The sequence below is a fragment of the Narcine bancroftii genome, chromosome 7 (genome assembly GCF_036971445.1).
Source record: "Narcine bancroftii isolate sNarBan1 chromosome 7, sNarBan1.hap1, whole genome shotgun sequence".
Taxonomy (NCBI): domain Eukaryota; kingdom Metazoa; phylum Chordata; class Chondrichthyes; order Torpediniformes; family Narcinidae; genus Narcine; species Narcine bancroftii.
In genome coordinates this window covers 13,699,405-13,718,000 of record NC_091475.1, presented here as the reverse complement: position 1 = coordinate 13,718,000, position 18,596 = coordinate 13,699,405, and the positions used below count along the sequence as shown (strand labels likewise).

Here is an 18,596-nt window from a genome sequence, read left to right as displayed (position 1 = left end):
GTATTTGCACAGCAGGTTATATCATCCCAAGGCATTGCATAGGAGATGTAGAAAACAAACCAAAAAAAAATCACCCTGAGTCACATTCGTAGACTTTAGTGCAGCGGGTCAAAAGCAAAATAAAAACTCCTTTGAGGTGCAACTTAAATGTGGAGAGAAAAGTGACAAGGCTGAGAGGTTCAAGGGTGGAATTTGGGGCTTAGAGGAACAATTGAGATCAAAGAAGTAAGGGCATGAGGCCAAAATTAGCAAAAGATAGACATCTTTGAAGAACCGGAAGGCAAAAATTAACAGATTTAAGTAATAGGGGAATTTGAACACAAACATGAGGAATTTTAGAAGTAAAACCATTTGGATTGCAAGCATTGTTCAGTTAATGATACTAGAAATCGTTAGACTTTTTTTTTTCATTTTTCTAATGGGAAATAATACATTCTGAATTATTTCATCATATCAAATATTTGTGTTAAATAAGAATTTTGTTAATATTTAATCTTCAGTGATTACTTATCTTTCTTCTTTGGCTTGGCTTCGCGGACGAAGATTTATGGAGGGGGTAAAAAGTCCACGTCAGCTGCAGGCTCATTTGTGGCTGACCAGTCCGATGCGGGACAGGCAGACACGATTGCAGCGGTTGCAAGGGAAAATTGGTTGGTTGGGGTTGGGTGTTGGGTTTTTCCTCCTTTGCCTTTTGTCAGTGAGGTGGGCTCTGCGGTCTTCTTCAAAGGAGGCTGCTGCCCGCCAAACTGTGAGGCGCCAAGATGCACGGTTTGAGGCGTTATCAGCCCACTATAATTAATAATGAAAGGCATAAAAGACTGAAATGAACTATCTATTCATTTATCAAAGCAATAAGACATAAAATTAAAAGTACACAGTAGTTCAGGCCGTGAGTGGAAAAACAGATCCAAAGACCGTTCATCAAAATTCAATACATTTCATTTACTTTACTGACATTGGTCTCATAATTTGTAAATCAGAATCACTGGGTAGTAATTGGCATTAGCATCTGTGAATAATTCCTGAAAGGTCCATTTGCCTGGGTTTTAGGGGTTGGGGTTAGAGGGGAAAGGTTAATCAGGCTACCACTTTATTCCTTGGAGCATAGAAGATTGAGGGGTGATTTGATAGAAATTTTTTTTAATTATGAGGGGAACTGATGGTGCTTCGAGCCCAAAGAACTCAAAAACCAACAGCAAAAGAAATTCACCAAGACAATGATTTCTTAAACAAAATTGGTTTTGTTTTCTTAATACATAAAAATAAGCTTAATATTTAACTTATTGCTATTAACTTAACTCTCTTCTGATTCTAAGCGCACATGTATATAATGTTTAGCTGTTCAGCAAAGTTATTTTTCACTGTCTAATCATTCACTTTTCTCTTCTCCAAGTTCGCTGGTATCAGGCAATTTTCATACTGTGCACAGAATTAAACATTTATTATATACACCAGGCCCTGATGCCTTAACTTATTACCACTCAGGAAGGTCTTTGTTGGTTTCAGAGAGATATTTTTTGTTTGTTGGACACACAAACTGATCTCCTTCATTCAGCCCCTGAAGTGTCTTACCGAAGAAACTTGCTCCCTCTTGGGTTTTTCCAAAAGATAACCTCTTCTTCCAGGTGACCACAAGGAGTTCTTCTTTTTCAGGAGAAACACATTAACCAGTCGCGACCTCTGCAATTGGCCGAACTCGGAACTCAAACCCCATCTTGAAATGGGATCTTGCAGAAGGTCTGCAAACTTGCAGTCTTCAACACAAACTGCTGCGGAATCTCTCAGTCTCTCTATCTCCCAAAGAATGAATGTTTTCTCTCTGTTTGCAAAACCACATGACCCCTCTTAGAACAGCAACCTTCAACCAGCAATTTAAACTTCTGGCACCAGTCTTAATAGCAAAAGATTTTCAGTTCTTGGGGCTGGGGTCTATACAAACAAGCTGATCCATTAACACCTACTTGTAAAATTCTTACAAGTATTCTCTCATTGTCTCAGACAAGCCAATTGGTGACATGAAATCTCTTCCTTCAAGGCACTTGAGATGTTTGTTTGTGAAATGTGATCTAACAACTAAACCTCACAATCTTACCCCTTTTAAGATATATTTTTATCATAATTTTATTAACCCATTCTGTAACAATAGAGTAAATGTGGATAGGCTTTTTTCCATTGAGAGTGGGAGAGATTCAAGCAAGAGGACATGGATTGAGATTGCAGGGGAGAAAGTTTAGGGGAAACATGAGGAGGAATTTCTTCACTCAGAGAGTGGAGGGAGTGTGAAATGAGCTTCTGGTCCAAAGTGGTAGATGTGGGCTTGATTTTAATATACAAGTTGGATAGGTGTGTGGACGAGAGAGGTATGGAAGGTTATGGGCTAGATTGGGATAAATGGAACTAGGTGGGAGAAAGTGTTCAGCATGGACTAGAAGGGCCAGCCTGGCCTGTTTCTGTGTTGTAATTGTGATATGGTTAAATTATACAATAATGTAACAGAATCTCGTGCAAACACGAAAGAATGGAAGATGCATCTGCTGATGAAGAACAGACTCAGCAAATTCCCCTGTATTTAAGCTATAGAATCTGTTCTGTAAATCAACACTAGGTTGGGTTTAATGAATAGAATCTATGAGCCCATTCAATTGAATGGATAAGAATAGCTGCGAGAGTTGCTAAATTAAGTTTAAAAGATGCTTAATATAGCTGTAAGAAGTAAAAAAAAAACCCAAAATCTTAATTTAGCTGTGTTGGTTTTATTTTTTAAGTTCTCCAAATGTGTTTTAATTTGTAAAGGTTCAATGCTTTATATATACTTAATTGATTTTAATAGTATTTGAACATCAGGAATATTCAGATGTATTTAAAAAAATACTATTAACAGCTGGCAAAGCTGCATGAATGATTTTAACAGGGTGTCAATAATTTTTAACATTCCCAGTTCCACTCTATTTATTTGTATGATGTTTCAAACATAGTGAATATGGGATGACCTGGATACCTTCATCAAAAGAATGGTAAGAATATCCACCTTTTGTGCCATAAGGTTGTGCTTTGAATTCCATGGATTAATGTTTATGTGCATGTTCTATAAGAATATGATTGTGCAGTGCCTCTACTTTCTATCCCAGTCACCAAAATATACTCTGAGTGGTCAAGGTTCCTTGTCAGGAACTGTGACACGTATGCTCTCTACATCACCAACCACTTCCGCCCACTCTCCCTTCACACCAGCTTAACCTTCCTTTGTGCAGTGGCAATGGTTTGACTGCAAATAACAAATATTGAATTAAAATCCCTTCTTAAATAAACAGTTTCATATCAAGTCACTGTGCCGTATCATTTCAACCTGTAAATAGCATTTCCAGTCATTCTCAAAAGGCAAGTCCTTCATGGGAGCACATTCCAGTTAGATGGTGGCTTGGTGTTGCATTGCATAGAAGACAATGAAAAAGCTCTGTTATATCTTACCTATAGTTTCCACACAATAATATCCAGCTGCTCTGTGCTTTGTTTTCTTTATTTTAGCATTTAAAGTGACAGGGATTAAGATTCAAGATTTCTTTTATTGTCATATAATAGTCCAGAACATGTAATATTAAATGAAATTGCCTTTTTCATGCCGTAAAGGCAAAGAGAAGCCATTAGGTGATGCTCAACGCCATTTACAGTAAGAGAGAAAGAGAAATAAAGGAGAGTCCCTGAAGGTCCATGGAATCGCCTCCAGCCCTCACGCAGCCACTGAAGCCACGCAGACTTCATTTCGATCCATCGGCAACCCGAGTTCCAGATCCAAACCTTTGACATGATCAGTGAAGCCTTCAGTGCCCGAGACCCTTCGAGAGCCCTTCTTGTCCTCACCGCTCTCGAATCCCACTTCTGGAATCCATGAGCCAGTCTTCAACATCCCACAGCTTGTGTGGGGTCCCCGATTGCAAGTTGCTCACACCATGTGCGAGACCCTCAACCGCTGAGCTCCTCGCTTTTCCACCGCCGTGCTCACCATCCTGTAGGGTCTTCTCCACTTCTCCTTCTCAACGGTGGGTGTTCTCTCAGTTGATGGCGCCCCACTCTGCTCCGCTGCTCCCCGGAGTCTGCGTCACCTCATGGCTGCTGCCAAGCACAGGCACCGCCATCTTGGGAACAGAGCTTTGTGGCTGCAGGATTTTAAATAAAAACATGGTTGTTTAACAGGTTGTTTAAACCCTGTACATGGCCTTCAGGATTAAGAGCAGGCAGTTAAACCCTTTGGAGCAGTTCTGTGTCTCCACTGCCCACTCACCTGGGTCAGTTACAACAGCATATAATTACAGTTATTAGAGCCTTCAGACAAGTTTGTCCGTCCCAAACTACTATAACAAGTAAATTCCAAATGCATTCATAAATAAACACCTTATTTGGCATCAAGTCTTATCCACACCATTGCATATTCAAAAATAAACCTTGGCACAGATACACATGGAGAAAATTCATGAATTAACAAGAAAATATTCTGGCATCATCACACTGTTAGAATTAACAATCCTTTCAATTATTTTTGGGACTAAAGGGAGTCTGTTAGCATGAACACAGGAACACCAATGGAAAATTCACCAGACAATGGCAAATTCAAAATAATAGTTTTTTTTAAATTAAACTATTAATAACATAACATTTCTTACTTATCTCTAAACTTATGTCACTCTAAATTTAACCCCACTATGCGCTAATGTAAATGTCTATGTGTATAATTGAAGTCCCAGTCTGAAAAGTCAGTCTTTAAAAGTTCAGCATCATTTCAGTCTTGCTTGAATGTCTGATATTCTCAGTTCAGAAATGATTATAAACCACTTTTAAACATTATATCTTCAGGCCTCTTTACTCACAATGTGGCTATTTTATTCCACAATGAATCCACAAACCCAGACAGGGGTTAAACAAAGTGACTAAACACAAAAATAGACCCAGTAGAATTCTGTCATCTTTTCCAAAAAGACAGCAAAATGGTCTTACTTATTTCAAAAACCATTGATTTTGTGTTCCCCTTTTCCCAGAAGTAACACCAGCAATTCTTGTTATTGTAACTCAACTCTCTCTTTCACAAGGTTTCACACAGGGGTTTTGACTTCTGCTCTCTCCAACTGAAATCTTCCGAAGCTCAACTCAAAATGACTGAATTCGGTAATATATTTCTCTAAATCAAATCACTGAGGTGAGACCCAATTCTTGTAAACCACATGACCATCAGTTTTATTTCTACCAAAATTCTGTTCACTTTTCAAAACCATAACAACCTCTGACCTCATCTCTGTTCAAGAGGCTTAAGAGGGCTTGATTCAACCCAGTTGACTTCCCTCAGCAGTTCTTGAATAATTAAGGCCCACTTGAAATCCACTAGCTCTGTCCTTCCCAGATATATCGACTCAGAAAATGAACTCTCTTCTCAGAAAACAATGGTTCTCTATAAATGTGTTGTGACCTGTGTGTGACCCTGTACCAACACACAGCTTAACTTACTAAGAATGCAAATACAATATTTTAACTCTATAATTTACTTTACTAAGACATTTCTATAAAAGAAATATAGTTTAACATTAAATTAAAGGTTAACACAATTCTGTAACAGCACTACATAAAATCAGGCCATTTGGGATAAAAGTGGGAGTGGTACTGATTCTAAAGTCTGTATTAAAGTCCCAAACTCAGCTCAAACCTAATATTCTTAGGAAATTTTTACATTTTAAATTTTATTTTCAACACAGTGAGAGATGGAATAAGGCAAAGACCTGAACAACAGAGAAGACCCTTCTCCTGCAGAATTTTCAGAAATACTGCATCTCTCTGATGTATTATTGATGATATATTCTCAGGCTCAAGTCTTCCAAGGCTGCCATTGTTGCCTGGCATCACAATCTGTGGGATGACCACAGACAAGCTCACTGTGGAATGCAAGGTCATATTGGCTATCGTGTCCTACCTGGAAGGACCTTTCCAAGTTGCTGTGGAAGATCTTTATAACATCTCCCAAATTCGCCACTGACAGCCTCCTGCTTGTACAGGGGGTTCAGAGCCAGTGGCCAGGAAGGGTATCTTGGATGCCTAAAGCTCAGGTTCACTGCAGGAATGAATGGGAATCCGCCCGGCTGTGGAGATTTTGGGAGTGCACGAGGCGGCGACCATCAGAGGAGATGGTGGGATCCACTAATACTTGATGTCTCTGGAAGGAGTCTCCTTTGCTTCTCCATCCCTTCCTGATAGGGGCATTGGACTACTGGTGCCTTGGTGTCTGCCTTTTAGGGCAAACTGATGAAAGCAAATTTAGGGTATTTTGTGTATAAAGGAACCTTGCAGCTCTGTGCCACATTCTCCTTTGATCTTAATAAGAAACAGGAGATTTCCCACTATGCTAAGACCCTCAATCACAGGCAGCCATCAACTGTACTCATGTTCCCATAAGGTCACCATGAAAATACTGAACCTCTTTTTAACAACCCCAGTGTCTATCGCGTCAATTTTCAGGTCTTTAGAGTTTCATGTGGAATTTTCTCATGTTGATAACATAACTCCTTCCACCTGAAGCATTTCGGTGGCCAGCACAGTCGCAAGGGATGGATCTTGGGAGACAACCCTTCTGCTTCCCATGGTCCCAGTGTGCGCTCCACCAGAAGAATGCAAATGCAGGAAGGTCCGTGCGCAAAAGCACTGACTGTGTTGAAATCACGGGCCATCTCTCTCCACAGCACTTGACCTGTCACCATGTTTTATGTCTACATTTAAATTTAAACAAGGGAGACTTTGAATAAGTACAAAAATGGACCTCTGAGGGCAGAAGGTTGAATAACAGCAGACAGCAAGAATAGTCAAAGTTGAGGTGAGGAAATGGGAGGAAAAAAGATAGAAGTAGAAGTTGAAGATAAAAATGGAGTTAAAAGTGGAGTTTTAACCGGGTCTGCGTGGGTTTTGTCCGCGTGCTCTGGTTTCCTCCCACCCTTCAAAATCTCTGGCGTACCGGGGGTTGTAGTTCAATTGGGTGTAGTTGGGCAGCACGGGCTTGTGGGCCAAAAGGCTCTGTTACTGTGCTGTATTGTCTAAATTTAAACTTTTTAAAAATCCTATTCCACAGCTTCCCCTTGAATAAAGCACATCCAGTCATTTTTAAGTGATGAATGTTTCTGCCAGCTCTGCCCTCTTTTACCATTTACCAGCAGAAAATATTTTGCGTCAACTATCCTCTCATCCTTCGACAATTACCTTAAACTTATGTCCCCGGGTTAATTATCTCTCTACTCAGGGAACTGTTACAGATTTCCAAAGCACATTCACTGTCAGCTTGCATCTGCTGCCATCGTGGGCACATTAATTGTTGTAAAGTGAAAGCTCTCAGTTAATTAATTCAGTTATTTAATAATTTAGAAGATTGCTCTCGAGTTTCCCAAACAACATTTCACTTCCTACAGCCTCAAAATGTTTTTGCATGGCAACAAATTCTTTTCTGGCCTCAAGTTTTTGGTTTCCCCACAGACACCTCATTTCGTCAAAGAGTTGGGATCCAGTGGTGTAATCTGTCTCACCCTGTATGTCAAGAGCAAGATCACAGCAGGTGCCCCTCATGGATGCATAGAACACCAGGTTAAAGCCAGAACATGTGGGAAAGGTAAAATGAGGACTTTATTTACCCACCAGCACTAAAGGAGGATGTTTAAAATTAATCTTGAGGCCAGAATTGTGATAAGAACATAAGAAATAGGAGCAGGCGTAATCCATTTGGCCTGTATCCTGCTCAGCCTGGCGAGCCAGGTCCATGATTGCAAGCAATTATAAAAAAATATTTCTAAGAGAAATCGTATCAGTGAATGGTGACTTGATCTCACAGGATGCTTTGAATGATTATCACAGAATTATTAACACAGAATGATGCATTCAGCCACCTGGGCCATTACTCGATGGCCCAAGGACTCTGAAGCGATATTTCTCTTCTGTTTTATCTGGGAGGATCTGAGACCAGAACATCCTGAAAGACAAAATATTTTCCTCTTTCACCCAGGCACCTTGTAAACTGATGCTTGCCATACATGCTCTCTCGGCCGTATGCCAGAAAACCTACCAAATTAATTTTATATCCTAAACAGTACATGGTTGGTAGTATTTTCTGAGGGAAACTGTCACATGAAATTGACTACCAGCAAGGTCATTTGGGAGCAGAGGTGGTGATAGACGGAAGCAATAGGGAGACAGTCGCACCCAAGAGGCAGGTAACTGGGTGATTGTTAGGAGAGGGATGGGGACTAGGCAGCCAGTGCAGAGCACCCCTGTGGCTGTTCCTCTCGATGAGAAGTATACTGTTTTGGACACTGTTGAAGGGGTGATCTATCAGGGACAATTCAGAGTAGTCAGGTCACTGGCACAGAGTCTAGCCCTTCAGCTCAGAAGGAAAGGTGGAGGGGGAGAAGAAGAGAGCTATAGCCTTCAACTCCCCATTCACCACCCAGCTGAACCCCTCTGACCTTCTCATTGGCTCACTGCCACACAGGTGATCCTGACACTCTCACTCTCCTCCTCCTGCATCTGAGATTCATCATCCGCAAATTGACACTTCACACACCGTTCATGTTACCCCCGTGTGTTGCATCACTTATGTCATCAGCGGCGGCCAGCACCGCGCCCGACAGAGGTAAGTACGCGGCGGCGAGAGATTCATTCATTCAGACGGGAAGTTCTGTGCACAAGATTGAGACTCCTGGGTGGTGTGTTGAGTCCCAGGTGCCGGGGTCAGGGACAACTTGGATCGAGTCCACAACATTATCAAGCGAGAGGGTGAGCAGTCAGGTGTCATGGTCCACATTGGTACCAATGACATTGATCGGTAAAGGGTTGAAGCCCTGAAGAGGGAATATAGGGAATTAGAAAGGAGGCTAAAAAGCAGAACCTCAAGGGTTGTAATTTTGGGATTGCTCCCTGTGCCACATGCCAGTGAGTGCAGGAATAGGAAGTTGTGGCAGATGAATGCGTGGCTGAAGAGTTGGGGCGGAGGTCAGGGTTTCAGATTCACGGATCACTGTGATTCCTTCTGCAAAGCTACGACCTGTAAAATAAGGAAGGGTTGAACCTGTACAGAAGGCGGATTAATATCCAGTCGGGTAGGTTTGCTCAAATTGTTGGAGAGGGTTTAAACTAGTTTGGTAGAGGGATGAAAACCTGAACAAGAGGGAAGATGTTACACAAGTATGATGCACAGTGAAGCGAGATTGTGATGAAGTCAATCGGGCAACATTACAAGTGTAAGATTAAGGATTTAACTTGGGGTTCTTTGGAAACAATATTGAAAAGGGTGAATAATAGAGCACTGAAGGTCTTGTACTTAAATGCTACGTGTATAAGAAATAAGGTTGATGATCTAGTATTGCAGCTGGAAGTTGGCACCTATGACATTATGGTCATCACTGAGTTGTGGCTGAAAGAAGTCCATAGCTGGGAATTAAATATCTATGGATATACAATATATCAGAAAGACAGGAGGGTAGCCAGAGGATGTGGGGTGGGTAGAATTGGAATTCAATCTTAGCAGAGAAGAGACATTAGATTAGGAGATAGCAAAACCCTGTGGGTAGAATTAAGAAGCTACAAAGACTCTGATGGAAGTTGTATACAGGCCTCCAAACAGTAGCCAGGATGCAGAAGGAGATGCAAAAAAAGGCAATGTTACAATAGTCGTGGAGGATTTCAATATGCCGGTTGATTGGGAAAACCAGGGTTGGTACTGATCCCAAGAGAAGGAATTTATCGAATGTCTTCAAGATAGTTTCTTCGAACAGCTTGTGGCAATCCTGGATTGGGTATTGTGTAATGAGCAAGAGTTGCTAAGGGAGCTGAAGGTAAGGGAACCCTCAGGAGGCAGTCATCGTAACATGGTAGAATTTGCCCTGCAGTTTGAAATGAAGAAACTAAAAGAGGTGTCAGTATATCTGTGGAATAAGGGGGACTACAGAGGCATGAGAGAAGAACTGGCAAAAGTTGATTGGAAAGGCAGGGAAGATTGCAGAACAGCAAAGGCCAGAATCTCTGTGAGAAATAAGGAAGGTGCAGGTCAGGTATATTCCAAAAAAGAAGAAATACTCAAATAGAAAATTAACACAACTGTGCCTAACAAGAGAGGTCAAAGACACAATAAAAACCAAAGAAAGGACATACAAGGAAGCCAAAATTAAAGGATTGGGAAGCTTTTAAAAACATGCAGAAGGCAACTAAGAAAGTTATTAGGAAGAAGTTTGAAAAGAAGGTTGTAAATAACATAACCAAGGTTATGCTCTTCAAAGTATATTATGAGTGAAAAAAACGAGACAAGAGTAGATGTAGGACCAATAGAAAATGATGTTGAAGAAATTATATTGGGAGGCAAGGAGATGGCAAAGAAACTCAATGAGTCTTATGCATCAGTCTTCACTGGGGAAGACATTAGGAGTATACTGGGCCTTCAAGGTTTCATGGAAGAAAGGTGAGTGCAGTCATGATCACTAGAGAGAAGGTGCTTGGAAAGTTGAATCGTCTAAGGGTAGATAAGTCTCCCAGACCAGATGGAATGCACCCTCGGGTTTTGAAAGAAGTAGCTATAGAGGTTTTGGTGGTGTTGGTAATGATCAATTGATTCTGGCATGGCTCCAGAGGACTGAAACCAGCGGCACCCAGTGCGGTATCTCATGGCGTCACCAGCCCACCCTCCCGTACCAAACCACACAGAATCCTTAGTAATGTTTTTTGTACTAATGTTACTTGTAAATTGTAATTCCCATCTATCACTGCTTGTAATGGCAATAGCAGTGAGATAAACAACTAGCAAAATTTAAATTACTATTTCATATGCACAGCAGAAACAAAAAAACTGTGTGTTTCTGGCACATGTAAATTAAACCACGTGATTCGAAGTATCATTGTAATTGGGTAATAATGACAGCTCTGACCAGAGTGCATTAGAAGGTTCAAAAAGTAAATTAGCGCACAGTTTTAGCCTTGTAGGTATATTGGTACATAAACTGGGCTTCTGAAAAATGTTTTTTGTTATAACTAACTACAGAGATAATTTTTTAATATAAAAAAAATAAATTTCTGCTGACACACTGCACAAAAATTTTACAGGCAGTGATTTTGGTGTCACCCCCTCTGACGGTGTCACCCGGTGCGGTCCGCGGCCTCTGCACCCACCTAGTGATGCCAGGGACGAACATTGCAAAGGTCGCTCTGCTGTTTAAAAAGGGAGGGAGGCAGCAGAAAGGAAATTATAGACCTTAACATTGATGGTGGAGGAGTTGTGGAGTCGATTGTCAGGGATGAGGTTGCGGAGTAATCTCAGAACAAGATTGGCCAAAGTCAGCATGGTTTCCTTAAGGGAAAATCTTGCCTGACAGTTTTTTGGGGAAACCACTATGTATTTTTAAAAGCCCATTAACAAAGTACCACCCATGACTGCTTAACAAGAAGAGAGCCCATGGAATTACAGGAAAGATAAGAAATGGGTAGAGCATTAGATGATCGGCAGGAAACAGAAAGTGGGAATAGAGGCATCCTATTCTGCTCGTCTACCAGTTACCAGTTGTGTCCGCAGGGGTCAGTGTTGGTTGGGGGCCTCTTCTTTTTACGTTGTGTGTTAATGATTTGGATTGCAGAATAAATGGCTTTGTGGCTAAATTTGCTGATAGTACAAAGATAGGTGGGAAGGGCAGGTTGTGACCAGGAAATGGAGAGGCTGCAGAGAGAATTAGATTGCGAGAATGGGTAAAGAGGTGGCAAACAAAATACAATGTTGGAAAGTGTATGGTCATGCACTTTGGTAAAAGGAATAAAAGAGTAGACTGTTATTTGGATGGGGGTAAAATTTAAAATTTGGAGGTGCAAAGGGACTTGGGGGTCTTCGTGCAGGATACCCTAAAGGTTAACCTCGAAGTTACGTCGGTGGTGAAGAAGACAAATGACATGAGAGCATTCATATCTGGAGGAATGGAATATAAGAGAAGGGGTGTGGTGTTAAAGTTTTCTAAGGCATTTGGAATACAGGGTTCCTTATTTAAGAAAATATGTGCTGGTGTTGGAGAGCATTCAGAGAAGATTCACAAGAATGATTCCTGGAATGAAGGGATAAGCATATGAGCATTGGATGGCTCTTGAACTGTACTTCTTGGAGTTCAGGAGAATGAGTAGGGATCTCAGAAGCATTTTGAATGTTGAAACACCTGGGCAGAGTAGATGTGACAAAGTTGTTTCCCATGGTAGGGGAGTCTAGGACAAGAGGGCACAACTTCCGGATTGAAGGGCACCCATTCAAAACAGAGATACAGAAGAATTTCTTTAACCAGATAGTGGTGAACCTTTGGAATTTGTTACCACTGGCGACTGTGGAGGCCTAGTCATTGAGTGTATTTGAGGCAGAGATTGACAGGTATCTGAATAGTCAAGGTATCAATGATTATGGGGAGAAAGCAGGTAGGGGAGTGGGTCCGTGTGAGAGAATGGATCAGCTCATGATGGAATGGTGGAATGGACTCGATGGGCCAAATGGTCTGTTTTTGCTCCCATATCCTATGGTCTCATGGTCTCCCACTCAAAGTTGCTGTGCTTAGTGTGAAACTTTAATGTTCAGCCATAATCAAAATTCAAATTGCAAATAAAAATTGAATAACCACGTATAATATGTTATGTCAGTACTGCAGATTCTTTTTAGTTAAAGTACGGATATTTTTCAAGCATAGAAAAGAACTGTGTGAAAAACCAACCTGTTATTGGTCAGCTGGTCTCTGCTAAAGGAACACATGGATGTTACAATTGGCTTTATTTAGTGCTGGATGAGGGTAGCAGGCAAACATGGCCATCATGTCTTGATGAAGGGTTCCAACCCAAAGCGTCACCCATTCTTTCTCTCCCACTGATGCTGCTCAACCTGCTGTACTCTTCCAGCAGATTACTTTTTGCTCCAGATTCTAGCAGCTGCAGTCTCTCCTGTCTCCAAACCTATCGGTCTTTCCCATCATCTAAAACATTCCATGCACTCCTTACAACATAGAAGGAGGGTACTTACCTGCGTTAGCAGCTGGAGCCTTCCCAGCAGTCCATTCACCACTTATTTCCATGTACTCTCTTCTCTTTCAGACATCCATTCACTTTCCCTCATTTTCCTGCCATCCACTTATGCTCTGGAAAATGTTGCACTAGCCAACAGACCCACTTTTTTGGGGTATATTTGGGATGCAGAAGGACACCGGGGGATCCTGTGGAAACTTGCACAGTCACTGAGACTATGTGTACACTGCACACAGGCAACACCTGAGGTCAGGAGCAAATGTGAAGCCCTGAAACTGTGCAAGAGCAGATAATTGTTGCCACCCATGAGACCAGTGCTGTAATGCATATAGATATGTACACACAGTCGTGTGTACACACACACACGCACACACACACGCACACACACACGCACACACACACGCACACACACACGCGCGCGCACGCTCGCTCGCACACACACACTCACACGCGCACGTGCGCGCACACACACACGCGCGCGCGCGCACGCTCGCTCGCACACACACGCACGCACACGCACGCACGCACACGCATGCACACACACGCACACGCTCACTCGCTCGCACGCACGCACGCACGCGCTCGCACGCACGCGCACACACACACACACACACACACACACACACACCCACACACACACACACACACACACAGAGTCCTACAAAATCTGGCAACTTGCCCACACCCAGGGTCTTCTTTTGAACGAGGAGGCTATTTTCAGATCTTGGCAGCAAACTACTAGTTGAGATTGTTGTGTATAATTCTCTTCACTCAGTATGCATAATTCACTTCACTGGCATAAAGAGGCTGCCGGGCATGCAAAGTTACATCATATGACTCGTAGCACACTTGCATCACATGCTCAAAATTTTACCGTGAATCTTTCATGTCACACAGACCTCAAAGCAAAATGAGGAGACACGTCACATCTGTAGTATTTTGGAGGATTTATCTGGAATTAATTTGAAAGGGGAACCTTATTGAACAACCAGTCATCAATGAATTGGAATGTAGCTGAGTGATTATGGGCGGCATACAATGAAGGATCAGCCCTGTTTTTTCATGACATTAATTAATTGAGTTTCATGCTCAGGTGAATATCCATACTGGAGTTCAACTTGCCATGCCATAGTTTGGGTGTCCATTGTATTAATTAGCTTTGTCTGTACTCCCCTTTACAGTGGTTTTGGTAGCTTGTGCTTTTCATGCTAATTCACATTCAAAGTATGTCCATTTGTGCAAGAGATGAAAAGTTGTTTAGTGCCCTAGTAATTATTTTATGGCATAAGTCAATTACAGCAGAAGAATGCATAATATATTACAGGATGTCTAAATGAAGAAACATGATACATTCATCATCTGTGTAGCCAATCTGAAGTTCTATTGCAAAATGACTGGAACCTAAGGCAGTTGTTTTTGCTGGCAACAAAATGTGTTTTATGCAGTCCTCAGGAATTGTTCGAAATAACATTTGAAACCTACAATTGGCTGGGATATGTTTGCCGAAACTTAATCTAACACAATCAAATGAATGACTCTCAGGTGTCCGAAGTGATGAACCTATGCTTCAATCCATGTTCTATCCAGGAGCATGTTTGTAATGTAAGAAACCTAATTTGGTGGCAACACTTAAAGATTTCAAAGCATGTTGGACATTTATAGGAGCTCTTATCACTGATGTGTGCAACTTCGATTACTTCCCTCTATTTCGTTCATTAGCAATGTTCAAATAAAGAGCAAGGAAATTATGCGGAATCTGCATGGAATATTGGCTTGACCACCACTGCCATTTCTCGGCATCACATTTGAAGGAAAGGTGTGAAGGCCTCAGAGATGGTGCAGAAGAGATTTACTTGATTTCCAGGCATGAGGAACTTTGCTTCTGGAGGTGGGTGTCTTGGAACATGGAAAATAGTGAGGGAATCTGATAGGATTTAAACTCATGAAAGGTCCAGATAGAGGAGGTGGGAGAAATAATTCCCTGTCATGGAAAAGTCAGGAATCAGAGGATAAGGTGATTGGCAAAAGAATGAAAGGGAAGATGAGGAAAAATATCTTGAGTGGATGCCACAACAATAATGAAAATATATTCAAGAGTGGTTTTGAAATGGGACTTAATTGCTTCAAAGGACAGAAAGTTTGCAGAATTATGGAGAGAGGTCTGGGGAGTTGTCCTCGCTGGATTCGCTTGCATTGAGCCAACAGAGTCTTCATGAGATGAATATCCTCTTTCCTGATCCAATCCTTCTGTAATTTTGCAATTCTTCCGAAATAGCACAGGCAGTGGTGTGGAATAATATTTCAAATAATACAAGGCAAGACTGACCCCAAGAATTCAGTGTGGGTGGACCTCTGGATGAAAATTCTATTCGCTCTCCCTTTGAACAGCTCACCACTAATGAGCTGATTCAGCAGAAAAATAAAAAAAATGTTTCTTCAAAAGTCACCTGCAGCAATTTAAAACCAAACTCTTGCGATCAAGCTGCATTATGCAAGGACCTCAGTGTCCCCCTCGGAACAGGCAGCAGGGGCGGAATATGGAATTGCCAGCAGTAGCATTGTGGAAAATAAATTCGTTGTTAAAATTTGAGGTGAAGCGTAAAGATTAATATCCAAGCACAAAAATGCCAAGAATAAGAACAACAAGGAACAAAAGCAGAATGAGATTCACTTGGCCATCATCCCATTTAATAAGCTCATGAATGATTTTATTTTACGTCAGTGCCACTTTCCTACACTAGCCCATTTTGACATCTTTGCTATCTAAAATATCTCCCAAAATACTGCCTCGAATATCAAGTTCCAGTTCACGTTTACTGTCACATACACCAAGAGGCAGTGACAACTTTTTTTTGCGGCATCTTGGTGTATGTTGCAATAAACTTGGCAAGAAAGTTCCAATAATCAATAATCAAGACAGTATTTAGATAGATACACTCAGTGACTGAGGCGCCACAAAATATTTCGGAAGAAAGTTAAAAAGACTCACCATCCCCTGGACAAAGTAATTTTTTTTATCATCTCAGTTCTAAATATCTAAGCCCTAATTTTGATACTGGCATCTCTCGTTCTGGATATTCCAGCCAGAGCATCAAAGGTTATGGGAAAAGGCTGGGCAGTGGGGCTGCTCATGGTTGAATGGTGGGGCAGACTCGATGGGCTGAATAACCTATTTCTGCTCCTATGTCTTATGATCTTATGGTCTTATGAGAAACATAATCCCTGCAACTAACCTGTCAAATCCACAAGGATTTTTTATGTTTTGGTAAAATCATCTCTGATTTTTCTATATGTAACACCATGGACTCCAATCTGCTTAATCTTTCAAAATCGCCATCACTTGGATCATCCTTGTGAAACCTCATTGCATTTTCTCCCGCTCAGGTATATCATTCCTGACATTGTATATAATCCTTAAATTCAATATAATCTTTAAATTCAAATCTTCTTTAATTCGTAATTCCAAAGACGTACCAAAGACATATGGGGTTAGGAGGTTGATTGGTCATATTGGTGTATTTGGGTGGCATGGACAGAAGGGCCTGTTACTGAGCAGTATCTCTAAATTTAAAAAAAAATGCTTGATGTACCTATACGTTAATGGTCTGCCATTTATGCAGGAGACCCAGATTCCTCTGAACATCAACAACTTTCAATCTCTGGCCAATTAAAACATATGCTCTGCTGTTTTATTTCCCCCAGAAAAGTGAATTATATCACATTTTTCCACTTTATAGTTCATTTTCCACTTTCCTGTGTTACGAGTCCAGAGGACCCCAAAACCCAGCAGTAATAGATATTCACCAGGACAAATGCTTACTTAAACAAAAGTTGCTTTAATTTTCTTTAAACTTGAAAACAGAATCACACTTTAACTTATCACTATTGACTTAACTAACCCAACTTAATCCCCTTCTAATTCTAAGCGCACATGTATGTAATGTGTGTGAAAGTTCAGAAAAGTTCTTTGATTCACAATCCAATCTCACTTCTCATTCCTCCAGGTTCAGGCAATTCTTGTACTGTGCACAGAATTTAATATTTATAAAGTTCATCAGGCTTTGGTGCTTGAAAGGTAAATGGTTACCGCTCAGGAAGATTCTTGTTGGTTTTAACAGAGAGATTTGCTGTTCCAGGACATCCACAACTGATTTGCTTCCATCAGTGACTTCATTGTCTTGCTGAAGAAACTTGTCCCCTCAGGGTTCTCCAGATGATAACCTCTTTCTTTCAGGTCACCACAGAGTTCCTTTTTGTTTCACTTATTCCAAGTGAAATATTAGACAGGCAGTCCTTTCCTCTTGTATGAATCACAAGGGCTTTGACCAGGCTGAACCAAGAACTCACAACCCATCTTCCACATGAAAGGTCCAGATAGAGGAGGTGGGAGTCCTGTTCCAGTCCCAGCTGCTGTTGTTGGCTGTAACACTGTAGAAGTGATCTCTGTGTGTGTCTCTCTCTCACACAGAGAAAAAACCTGTTTGACTCTCTCTGCTTGCCAAACCACATGATCCTCTTAGAACAGCTCCAGAGCTCTGACAAGCTCTTTCATCTGTTGTCTTTTTGTAAACAACAATCCATTAATTAAGTATCTTGGGCACTCTCCAAAGCTCTTGCAAAGGCTGTGGGGCCGATATGTCTAGCATTAGCAGAGCTGCAGTATATCAAATAAGATCTGTTTTAAAGTGTTTGTATGTGACCTACACTAAAACCCCTGCCCCAATTTATCTTCCAAAAACATATCTGTATACGCTGTTGCACCTGCCAGTCAATTTGCCTGATCCACAATGCTTAGCATCAGAAGTAAATGTGAATATATTATACTGCACTTTGTTTCTTCATACAAATTATTCATTTATATTGGGGTCTCCGCACTCTAACGCACACAGTCACCCAACACAAAAAATGGCCCACTTGTTCCACTCTTTGTTTCTTGCCTGTTAACCAATCTACAGTCCACACCTCCAGTATATTACCTGTGCCCTATTTTGTTTAGTAATCACTTCTGTGGTGCTTTATTAAGGGTGGCACAGTTAGCGAGCAGTTAGCGCAAAGTCCGGTGCTGTCTGTAAAGTGTTTGTAGCTTCTTCCTGTGTCTGCATGGATCATCTGGGTGCTCCAGTTTCCTTCCATCCTTCAAAATGTCTGCAGGTGGTAAGCTAATTGGTGTATTTGGGGCCATGGGCTCATGGGCCGCAAGTGCCTGTTAGCATGCTGTACATCTAAATCTAAAATTTGATGCTCCTCTGAAAGTCCAAAAATACAATATCTTCAAGTTTCCCCTTACTTATTCTGCTAATTGCAGTTTTTATGACTAACCCTTGTTTAGCATTTCATTGCAGTGTCAAAGGGTCTGGAAAGATGCTGAATATGAGATGAAAGGGATCCATAGCCCAAGTTTACTAATTGCAGTAAAAAATAATTTAAGCGAGTAAGGTTGATCCCTACAACCTTGGCAATGAAGTTATTTTCTAATTCCTGTTCTGCACCAGTAGTTGAGTTAGGTTGTTGTGAACAAAATCATGCACAAAGCTAAATAAAACACCAACCTTTAT

The 18,596-nt window shown here is 41.2% G+C and overlaps 1 protein-coding gene across 1 annotated transcript in view; it reads right to left on the bottom strand.

The window, feature by feature from the left end:
- Positions 1-3,499: 3,499 nt before the first annotated feature.
- dyrk1aa (dual-specificity tyrosine-(Y)-phosphorylation regulated kinase 1A, a) overlaps positions 3,500-18,596 on the bottom strand; it is a 225,845-nt gene continuing 210,748 nt past the window's right edge. Inside the window, exon 14 of the transcript XR_011341584.1 lies at positions 3,500-4,154. The gene's annotated coding sequence lies outside the window, so the exon portion shown is untranslated. The remainder of the gene's footprint in view (positions 4,155-18,596) is intronic.